Source organism: Solanum dulcamara, chromosome 2, assembly GCF_947179165.1.
Source record: "Solanum dulcamara chromosome 2, daSolDulc1.2, whole genome shotgun sequence".
Classification (NCBI taxonomy): Eukaryota; Viridiplantae; Streptophyta; class Magnoliopsida; order Solanales; family Solanaceae; genus Solanum; species Solanum dulcamara.
In genome coordinates this window covers 39,730,473-39,743,431 of record NC_077238.1, presented here as the reverse complement: position 1 = coordinate 39,743,431, position 12,959 = coordinate 39,730,473, and positions in this window count along the sequence as shown.

The window sequence follows — 12,959 nt, the reverse complement described above, 5'->3', positions numbered from 1 at the left end:
CTCCCTAATCGGAGAAAATGACGTTTCAATATGAAGATCACCAACAACACCAACACTACCACAAGCACCATCGACACCATCACCAATAGTACCACCACCATCAATAGTACTAACACCATCAACTCTATCACCAACAGTACCAACACCACCAACAGTACCATTACCACCAACATTACCACCACCACCAACACCATCACTACCACCAACAACACCATCAATATAAATATAATTTTTGTTGAATATTGTTGCATCTTCATTCGCAACACTGGCAACATCTTTAATAATTCTGAAAGGATCAAATTTTTTTTCAATCACAGACATATTCTTTTTAATAGCTGATGCTCCAATCAAATACTCTTGAAGCGTTCAAGCTTAGGATCTATCTTGTCTTCTTCCAATTAAACAAATTCAGAAATAAATTTCATCTCCATCTTAGTGGTTGAAGGAGCTATCCACAGATACACAATCTATGCATAAAAATTAAATGTTAAGGAAGAAGTATGAATAATATCTAATAAGTATAATAATTATACTAGTTATTCTTTTTATCATCAGTAATTTCTGTAACTGTTTCAACAACTGCTGTAATATATACAATAATTGCTATGATACGTACAATAATTTCTATCATAGATACAATAATTGCTGAGGCTAGAAACAACAATCGCTTAGATTGGACAAAAACTTTTGAGGCTAGGCATGATAATTGCTGAATATAATACAAAAACTGCTTAGACTCATAGCAATTGATCAATTTTGCTGAATAATATTCAACAATTATGAAAGTTGTTGCAGCAAGTTCAAATTTATTGAGGTAGAAATAATCTGTCAAAGTAAATTCTAAGGGTACATAAATATAAAATGGGGCTTACCGAGTCAGATGGGGGAGCAAACAAATCATCAATTTTAACAAATATTTTTCTTTGCATTAAACCATCTAAGAATTCTGAATAAGTTTCTTCATCAGATAATATTTTAAATTGAGTACGAAGATAGGGAATAGCTTCAAATGCCCAAGCTTATATAAAATAATATCAACAGATATCAAAATAATGAATAATGAACTAAATATTAATAAAGATAAAAATTACTGAGCAAAGTTTATCGTGAAAGCCCAGAAAAAAGCCATAAAGATTGGCGACTTTTCTTGTTGGGTTCAAATCCTTCAACAGATACTCAATGGTGAATATGAAGCTCTCATGGCCTCATGAATGGGCACGAAATACTTTGCAGTCGGCATGGAGCTTAATCCACTCAACAAGAATTCTTGTGCTTGGATCGCATGCACAAAGAATACTATCCACAAACCAGAGTAAGCACCGTGACTTTTTGCAACTTTTCGAAACCTTTTTGGAGTTTAGAGGGACAATCAAATCATTATCTTTAAAGCCTTTTCCAGTTAACTTAAGCAGTTTCTTACGCTTCTCGACAAACTTAGAACTTTTGGATACCTTCTCCAACCTAGCAGCAACGCTAAGAGTATAATGACAGTTTAAGCCTGTCATTATTGAAAATTCTTTCATGCCGAAACAAACTAACATGCCACAATAATTTATCCAAATAGCTTTTTGTTCATCACTAATTATATTTCGCCGAAGAAGGTTATACGCCAAGCTCATTTGAAAATGTGGAACTACTCCCTCATTATGTTCAAAAACTTCCTAAATATACTAGATCAAAAATATTTTTCTATTTTTTTTTTCACAAGCATCTTTCTAAAATCTTTGAAAGATTTTTTCATATTTGATCTAACAACGATATCACCATTTAAATTACAGGGATAATTGTCTAGCACTGTCTGCAAGCCATAGTCTGAAAATTTAATTGTCATAACAACAACTTCTGTTGAAGGACTGTTAGGAGGGGAGTCAACATTTGAGGTAGAAGGGACATTGATATCATGATGAAATTTTGTTCTTCTTTTAGCCAACACAACATCATGTGATTTGCTTGCTTATTTTGAAGAAGAATCAACCTTATCACATATATTTTGTTCTTCTTCTTTTTTTGTTTCTTCTTTTTCTTCTTCTTCTTCTTGTTTTGAAGAACAATCATCTTTGTTCATTGTGGGTTATTGTTCAGCCTCAGAACCCTCATCTGATTGCCTAGGTCTAGAGGCTACCTCACCATCTACCATTGTGGCATCAACCAATAAATTTAATTTATTAGTAGATGTTTCTGCTGCTTTTGCTGCTGCTGCTACTTCTCTTTGAGCTTGTGTGCTTATTCTTTTAGATTTTCGGGGAGTATTTCTTAAAGAAAGTTTTTTTTTGTTTGAACCATTTTATCTACACCTATGAGATAAAACACATAGATTAGCACAACTAATTGTTCAATAAAATAGAAAAACAAACTACAATACATAATTTCATATTTTTTTTTTCAAAAGAGTGATTTGCTACATCAATTTAAGGAGTTATGTAGAAATAAGTTAAGCAGATGCAGCAACAACAACAACTTAAGGTAGCAGTATAAGAAATTAGAAGTACAACTACTTAAGCAGTTGCTTTAGAAATACTTAAGTTGTTACGATAACTTAAATGCAACTTAAAGAATAAAGAATTTAGTGTAACAATTTCAGTAATTGCTACTGCAACACCTTAAGATATTCTCAGTAGCAACTTAAGAGTTGCTTCATCAACTACTTAAGCTGCTACAATAATTTGTTGCAGCAACTTAAATAGTTGCAACTCAAGGGATTTACTACATCAACTTAAGTAGTTTCTTCATCAACAACTTAAGTTGCTGCATCTACTTAAGCGGTTGGTTCATCAACAACTTAAATAGTAGCAAAATATTAAGACAACTCAAGGAATTTACTACATCAACTTAAGCAGTTTCTTCATCAATAACTTAAGTTGTTGCATCAACTCAAGGTATTTAATGAAGCAATTTAAGCAGTTGCTTCATCAATTACTTAAGTAGTTGCGACAACTTAAGGTTGCAAGTTAAGAAATTTGTTGCAGCAATTTAAGCGGTTGGTTCATCAACTACTTAAATTTTTGCGACTTACTAAGCAACTAATGATTTTTCTTCAACAATTGAGAGGGCGGTTACAGCAAGTACCTCGTCTGTTGAAAAAAATAAAACAATATTTAAAATTGTTGCAGTAACTATAACACCTTTTTACTCTTATTTTTTCCACTATGTCATTCATACATCATTTATTTCTTCATATTTTCATCAATGTCACACCATCACAATAATGAATAGGGCAAAAAAATAACAACAATAAACTATGAAATATTTGGAACAATAAACATAGCATACACACACAACATGCATATTTTTTTTAAACTATGACAACTCAAACTCAAAATTCTAACTATTTGGAGAAATTTTGACCTCTGTCACATTGACAATGTCGAGGATAAGAGAAGAAGATGACGAAGATGAAGAGCAAAGGGCGAGCCGAAAATAAAGAGAAAACAGAAAACTTGAAGAACTTTGGAGTGGAGTGGAAGATGGAGTGGAGAAGAAGAGAACGATTTTTTATTTTGAAAGACACGAGACACTGATTTGAAATGGGTCAGTTGTGGCCCTAGTAGAAAAGTGTAGGAAAGTTTGTATTTTTTAAATATTTAACAAGTTTTTAAATTATACTTCACCCCCATTTAAATTAATCCCTTAATTAGTAAATGATTTGACTTGGCCTTGGTCAAAATGTCACCCTTTTTTAGTTGGAGTCTTTTTTGTCACCTGTGACTCAATTTTCTCAGGTTCTTCAGATCTGAGAAGTGAGAAATAGAAAATATTTAGAGGATATTTATTAATTTTGTTTTTCTTTGAGTGCTTTTTATATTTTATTTTAAGGAGGAAAAATAAAGTGACGCCTAATCTCTCACACTTGAGCATATTAGGACCAGATTTTAATTAATTTAAGGAGTACATTTAACCTCTTCGTTAATTGAAAATATAAAATAAAAAAATATGGACAAGAAAAAAGTCTCGTCCCTATAAGTATACTTTTAGGGACCAAATATTTGATCTAAGATGGCGTAGCTTAGGTATTAAAAGAATGGGAATTGACCAAAATATCCATAGAGTAAATTTGACGGAAGTGACCTATAGACCCCATCTACGAGTCATAGGGACTTAGACGGCTTATACCTCAGGCTTGTGGAAACCATGACCATAAATTGGAGCTGCTAGAATCACCCTACAACCCAGTACGGGTCATAGATGACCCAAGAAATCGTCCAACCCATTCATCCGTTGAACCTCATGACCCAACCTTCTTATTTACTTGTACGATGCCACTTATGGTTTGTAAATCCTTCTACGATCCGTAGGACCCCTTTGTCTTGTTGAGTCCTAAAATCACTTCTCTGAATATCAAGCTACGACCCTTCCTATGAGTTGTAGGTCCATCTACGGACTGTCTTGTAGGTCAGTAGAAAAAGTTTTAAAACTTGTAATTTTTTCCTAACTTAGGGTCCCTCCTATGAACCCCATCTACGGACCGTAGTACCTTATACGGTCCATAGATCACCCTCGTACATGAACCTATGAACTTCAAAAAAATATCCCAAAATTGATCTACTCTACAATTGACTTCTACAAGCCATAGATCCTTGAATGGTCCGTAGATCAGCTCATGAAAACTTACAGTAGTAGTTTTTTTGCAACATTTATTTTCCACATCGACTTTCCAACTTCCGAGGAGTTATAATATCTCTCCTTTGGAATATTCTTCCTCGAATGGGACTCAAGATATCCTGAACAGTGTAGAAAAAGAGATCTAACAATCTAACAAGAATGCAACACACATCAAAATGCATAAAACCAAGGAGTAATCAACCTTAGTCTAAAGCATGACTTTTAAAACCAATTTCATGAATCAGACATGCATATGGAAAGATGGGAATAACTGAGATGCATGAATCCAAAAGAGTAAACATGAGGAACTAATACCTCAAGCTGAAACTGAAGTTGAGGGAAAGAGATAAGGATAAATGGACATCATATCGCTTCGCCCTCCTAAGTAGCACTCTCAACTAATTGATTCCTCCTATGAACTTCAACGGAAGCAACTTCTTTATTTCTCAACTTTCGGACTTGGCGATCAAGAATCTCAAATGGAATTTCTTCCTAGGATAGGCTTTCTTTCACACCCACACTTTTCAAAGGCACAATCGAAGTAGGATCATCAATACACTTTTTCAATAACGAAACATGAAACACCAAATGCACCAATGCCAATTCGGAAGGAAAATCCAACTCATAAGCTACCTTATTGAAATATCTCAAAATTTGATATGTGCCTACATAACAAGGACTAAGCTTCTTACCAAAATGTATCAAACCCTTCGTAGGTGTGATTTTCAAGTAAACTCAATTATTAACTTCAAACTCAAGCTCTCTTTTTCTCATATTGTCATAGGATTTTTGTCTGCTTTGGAAAGTCTTCAACTTCTCTCTAATGAGTCTAACCTTATCCATAGCCTGGTGAACAGATTCGGGCCCTATAAAAGTGACCTTGCAAATCTCAAACCATCTAATAAGAGATCTACACCTTCTACCATATAGAGCTTCAGACGAAGCCATTTGAATACTTGAATGATAGTTATTGTTACTCAAACTCAAATAATGGCAAGTGGTTATCCTAATTACCTTTGAAGTCGATCACAGACACACACACTTGACTTATCCATTTTCCAGCCCCTGACTCACCTCCACAAATTGTTTCTATGACTCATAAGAGTTCCTATGAATCATAGACCTACTCGTAGACTTAGGCACTGTCCAAATTTCCTTGAATTCATTTTTGTTTGACTTATCAACTTTTTGGGTGTTGCACCTAGTCCTAATAGACTCTGATCGAGAAAAAGTTTCACTCCCACTATTAAATCATAAAGATGAATGTTGCTACCAAAGCAAATGCAAGTGTACATGGTCTCATAAGTAGTAAAGTGACTCTTTTCAAAGCTGGATTGTCGAACCCAAAGGACTTTATGAGGCTCTTGTTAACTTCTCAATGAAATAAATTACTTGTTTTTGTTGTAGAGAGTTGACATTTTATTTCTTCTACTTTTAAACTATTGTAACTACTACTAAAAATGATTCAATGTTTTCACTGAGATTTAATAAAATTAAAATGAATTCAGGGTTGTAGTAATTATAGACGTTAGGCATAATACTCTCTACTTTGGCATCCAATGGGTCATTTAATTATTGATTTACAAGGTTGATATTATAATCATGGTCTTTCGACCTCTAGTTGCCTACCTTTGTTGACTACCTAACTACATCGTTGAGTGGGTATAGGCACGAACCAACAAAAATGCATTAATCTTATCATCTTGTCTAATAACCAAACATGGTGTATATCTATTTGTCATGGGCATCCTATAGACGAATCATCCTAGTTAACCCTAGGATAAATAGGTTCCCTACATTTGATGTTCTATCTCCAATCAATCTTCTAAGTTCAAGGTAGACAACACATTCATCCTACTATTGGCCTTACATTGAAATGGTAAAATCAAGAATATAGGAGTAATTATATTAAAAAAAATATTATCAACCAAAGCAAAGTAGTATTAAACCATAATCTTATGGATACAACCCTAGAATTGGGAAATCTAGCCACTCATAGTTTCAATCACAATAATAAAAACAATTAACGACATTCAAGAATAGTCTAAAATGAAAGAGAAGGAGAAAAGTAACCCTAGAGTAGTTCTTACTTGTTCCCATTCGTCAAACTCAGAATAAAAAACTCAATTTCTAATAAAAATTATAAGTGTGCTATTTATAGCCTCGAAAATTCAAAAATCCATAGATGCACTAAAGTCTGTGATGCAGACTTGTTTCATTTCTTCACAGTTTTTAAATCTTAACTTCCTCGGCAAAATTGCACTCAGCATCAGCCAGGTCCTTGACGCGGACCTGGAATGGAATCTACTTTCTAGCGTGGTTTTCCATATAAAATCCAGACCTTTATTTGTAGAGCACAAGCGCGACGTGGTGGTATTCTCATCCAGTATAGATTCTACACTTTAGCTTCCCAACTTCAATCTTAACTCCAACTTTCATCAAAATGCCTTTTAAGGGCCATTTCTTTTTGTTTAGACCTGAAAAGTTCTTATCACATTGGTTAACTTAAATAACACACAAATAACTCTAAAAATAAAATAAACTTTGGGATTCATTCTCAAACTCAACTACAAATATAGGTTATGTTGGCTATTAGGCATACAAATACGCTCAATATCATCAGCCCACACTTATAGTTTCGTTCATCCTCGAAAAATATCCCAAACTCATGCATGAAATACTAAACAAAATGTACCTAAGGCAGTCGTAGTAAACCACAAACAATTATATAAGAAGCCCACATAATAAAAAACATGTTCGACTTTCTTTGCGAGATTGACTAATCCAATACAACCTAAACTCGAGAGTTGACTCTATAATGCTACAAACTTATATGAGTTGTTAAGTAAAAGATCATGCATAATTACCACTCCTTCAATGAACATGTACCCTCACCACAAAGAGTTTACCCATATTCACCCGCAGTTATAATCAATTCAAACAACAATGAGTATTAAAATAAAGTTCGCTCACTCTCCCAAATCAGTTCACAAGTTACTCAAGATGAACCATAGGCTTGACCTTGGTGTAATGTGTAGCTTATTTAAGGAAGTTAAGAGTTAAGGATCACTTAGGACTTTTCGGGTTTTAATGTAGGCTAGGGGACGCGTAGGTACTATTTTTTGATATCAATAGTGACTATGTTCCCACGCACTTTAATACACCACATCTTAAATTTCAAGGACATTCTCCACAACCTCATGTTTACCTATTTTTCTTTGGAGTTCAGCCCTTTCTCTTTAAGTACTTAACACTTGTTTAAGGGAGTTTTTTCTTCTTTTTTTCATCTTTTCCTTTTCTTTTGTTTTAGTTCATTTTCATACATTTTTATCCAAAACACCAAGGTTTTTTTTGCACTCTCTAACAACAACATTTCAGCTATCACCACCAATGATTATCACTTAGTAGCATGAGATTGTAACTTTTTCTATTCTTTCACTTTCTCTTTCCTAAAACACTTGGGGTCTTTGGATCAACTTTAAGATTCTCTAGAAAAAAATGGAATAAGCTTCATACAAGGCTACCAACAAACATGTCAAAGTCTCAAAAGGAGTTAGATATGGATTTATATCAAGGTGAATATAACAAAGTGGTGTAAAAAGAGGATGCCAGAGAAATGTCTAGATCACCTCCTAAACTCTAAACTCTTTTTTTTGCTTTACAGAAACCGGGAAAGTTCTAGCAATTAGGAACCAAAAAGGACTATCCAACAAACCTCACACACATGGCATATGCACAATTCAATATTGGCAACTATTATGAACTTTCAACCTAACAACCACATGAATTCAAAATTAAGCATGCATACTTTAAGTCTAACAAAAGAGCTTAGGTATCTTAAATTAGCCATCTCAATTAATTTCATTCTTTTCACCAATCACTTGCCTCTTATGCAACCATATAGACTAGCAAAACACCTTACATACATACTACATAATGACAGTGCATACCCTTAGGACGATCTTCATCCATCAATCCTCTCTGCATTACCCGGATCGACAAGGCCCAAGGGTACGACCTCCTCTCCCTCAAAATCAAGCTCAATATCAGACCAGGTCCTCTTTTTGTCCTCATCAGTGGAGATGTCATCATGGAAGGGCTCACAAAATTTGAGCTTGATGCCAAGCATAACATTTGTAAGATCATTGAGGGGATATTGATTTTCCGCCTCACTTAGTTCAGCCACAGTAGATGGTCGGTAGCCTGTCCTATGCTGGAGAATTTCCAACCAATACATACAAGACATCATCTTATCTTGATTTTCCAACTCAATAGAAGTGAGAGTAGGCCCATATGTGGTATCTGACCCTTTAGTCTTGGTGACGTCAAACGGATCAAAAGTGAGGGGGACCATATAGTCTAGGGGCTCCTCAGGTACCTAGCTCATTGGCACAGTAAAGTAATTAAGCCTCCAAAGATATACCCCTAGCCTCTAGGTACCCTGAACTTTATTATGGTTAACTTTATGACGATGCACATTGATCTCCATGCCCTTCATAAGGACGTAAACCAAGCATACCCTATCTCATGTGACCACTATATAGTGGAGCTCAGGTATGAGATAGTGCATCACAATTTTAACCCAGACTTCTGCTTCTATATTCATATGAGCATAGAGGTAGGAGAGATAGAAGCCTCTATTCCATGGCATACCCATTTAACTGTCGACCTAGGCCTGCATATAGTGTGTTGGATGTCTTGATAGGGAGGGCTAATGTTCAACCCTGTTAATATTGCTGGAGGTAACTCAGGAGTCCCCAAAATCTCAGTGATGACCATGGGAGATAGTGGGAGATCTACTCTCTGCATAGTGACGTAATAGGGTGGGTATGCAGTTGGAAGTTTGCATAGAACTCCCTCACCATATGTGAGTTGCAAGGTTTTGAGTTTGCAAATAAGAAGCTTATGTTGAGCTCCATTAACCACCTTATGATCAGGGAAAACTCTCTGGACAAGCTTTTATCATCAAGTGGCATATATGGAAAGTATGTGGACACAACATGGTGCTTATACCTGTGTTTCCCTGTCTGGTGTACAACCTTCAGGCCATAACTATGGGACTACTTTCTTGGGACTACGAGAGTAGGTAGTGTTGAGGGCAAACGTCTTTCCCTCTTCCAGCTAATAATGTCTGGCTCCTTTCCATGTCTACAATTCAAAGATATAATGACCTGCATCTAATCACCAAACCACACATAAGCATCTTCAAATTATGATTGAAAACAAAAGATAAACACCACCAACAAACTACCCCACACTTGAACGTTATCATCGAAGGAATAATAATTAAAGGTACTCAGACTTCTCTTTTTCAACCTAACTTAATCAACATGCAAATTCAAACATCAAGAACAAGCACATTAGGGGAGTATATGTGAACCTCACTCAAAAATTTAAGGAAAAACAATACTTTACGAATCCATATTCGCACAACTAATCTAGCATGCTACTCAAGACTTCAAATACCTAAAAATAATTTGCATAACCCCATAATTACCCACAATTTAGCACTCATGTTATTCAAGCTGTCACAATATAATAATAATGGAGCACAATTTCTATAGATTTCCACAACTACATATGTATGTTACTCAATAATTTACAATACATCTTCATTAAATTATGAAGTTACCCCTTATCATAATTTTTCAACTTAGGGTTTTAGTTCAAGAGACTTACCCCACAAAAGCACCCACAAAAATCAATTTAAAATCAAAACCCTTACACCCACAATAATTTACAACAAATATCTAGCCAAAAATAAGGAGATTTGAAAGTTTGACTAACAAGCATACCCATAACAAATTTAATCTCCCAAAGTGAAGAAAAGTGGAAGAAAATATTCCTTACTAACTTGGAGAAGATAGAAACACAAGAAGAAGTAGTTAAAATCCAAGAGAGCATCGCAGATTAAGAGAAGAAAAGATAGTTTGAAAGTAGAGGGGAGAGGGAGTATCGTTTAATTTGGGTGAGGGGAAGAAGGGTTTGGGGTAGATTTGGGTAATAAAAGGGGATGGGGGCGGGTTGGGAAATTAAAAATGGGTCAAAACCTAAATTTTAAAATAAACTTCCCAAAACTGGGCTGAAGTCTACGATGCGGACATGTCGCGGACTTAACTATCTTTTCCCAAAGAATTGCATATATAATATTTGGCCTGAAATTTTTCAGGTCCGCATCCGGACTTGCCTTGGACCAAAAATCAAAAGAAAGCTGAGAAAACTTACCTGGGCCTATTTCTGCTTGGAGGGAGTGGGACGCAACACAATTGCACAGTGTTGTGTCATTTTTTTGTGCTTCAAGTATTATTCATTCTAATACTAAATTTAAAAGAAAAACAAAATAAAAGTTAATCAATCCTTAAAACAACAATTACAAAATTAACATAACTAATATTATACCGAATCACGGGTTGCCTCTCGTGTAGAGCCCAATTTAGTATCACAGCACGACTCAAGTTCTTCTTTACTCATTGTCCAGCTCCCATTCCTCCTCCTCATGATCAAAATTATTTCCAAAATAATGCTTTACTCTTTGTCCATTTACCACGAATGTAGTTGTTTTCTTTGCATTCCATAACTCCATAGCTCTATGCGATTACATTTTTACCACTTCAAAGGCCTTGCTCCACTTAGACCTAAGCTTAACTGGAAAAGTCTCAATCCATAATTAAAGAGATGTACCTTTTTTGCCTGGTTTGAATATGTGAGCAGTGATGTGCTTATTATGCTATATTTTGGCATTCTCTCTATAGTGTTTGCCATTTTCATACGAGTACAACCTAAATTCCTCTAACTCGTACAACTGATCCATTCATTTTCTACTTACAAGCTCCTGATCCAGATTCAACTTCAATATGGCCCAGTAGGCTTGATGATCTAGTTCAACTAGCCAGCGACATGCTTTTCTAAACACCATATGGGTGTCTTGTATACAGTTATGTAAGCCTAGAGCGCTTCATCCAACTTAATGGACCAATCTTTCCTTATGGCATTCACTATCTTCTTCAAGATTTTCTTCACCTCTCTATATGAAACTTCAACCTGTCCACTTGTTTAGGGATGGTTCACTATCGCCACCTTATGCCTCACACAAAACTTATCTAAAAGATTATTTATTATCTAGGGATGGTACGTTGTCACTACCTTATGCCTCACACCAAACTTAGTTAAGAAATTCTTTATTGTCTGTTTAATTAAATACTTACCTCCATCGCTGATAATAGCTTTTGGAGTACCGAACCTTGTGAAGATATGCTTCTTAAGAAATCTACTCACCATGTTTGAATCATTGGTTGGAAAAGTAATGGACTCAACTCATTTGGACACGTAGTCAACTACAACCAGGATGTATTGTTTCCTATATAAAGATGGGAAAGGACCCATGAAGTCCATTCCCCACACATCAAAGATCTCAACCTCCAGAATGTTGTTCAATGGCATTTCATGCCTCCTTGATATAGTGCCTATACTTTGACACTAATCGCAGCTCTTGACATATACTACAACATCTTTAAATAATGTGGGCCAAAAGAGACTAGACTATAGTACTTTGTGAGCAGTGCGCTCCCCTCCTTGATGGCCTCCATAAGATGATTAATGGAAATTCTGTAGCACTTAGTGCACTTTAGCTTTGGGCACACTTCTTCTAATCATTCTATTAGTGCCTTGTTTGAACAAGTAAGGCTTATCCCATATGTAAAATTTGGCCTCATACATCAACCTCTTTTTTTGCTGTGAAGTTGCTCCTGGGGGAAAATTCTACTTACTAAGTTGTTGACTATATCTGCCTACCATGGAAACTTAGTCACCTCTAAAGCTAATAGCTGCTCGTCCAAAAACTCCTCTTTAATTTGAATTTTTTTACCAACATGTCACGAACTCTCCAGTCTGAAAAAATGGTCTATAATTTGACTCTCACAGCCTTTACGATCTTTGATCTCTATGTCAAACTCTTGTAGTAGTAGGATCCATCTGATAAGCCTTGGTTGGCATCCTTCTTGCTAAATAGGTATTGAGAGTTGCATGGTCAGTATAAATAACAACTTTAGTACCTACCAGATATGACCTAAACTTGTCAAATGCATAGACTAGTGCAAGCATCTCCTTTTCTATGACAGTGTAGTTCGCTTGGGCTAAGTTAAGAGTATTGCTTGCATAATAGATGGAATGAAAGATCTTCTCCTTTCTTTGTCCCAGGACTTTTCCCACTGTTATGTAAATAGCATCACATATGATCTTAAAGGGAAACTCCCAATCATAACCATTCCTAAATTCCTCATAGCCTCTTGATTATAAGTGTGGTGCACAACATACCCATAAGAAAGACTCTACTAGACATGACTTGTGGACTCCTTGAGATA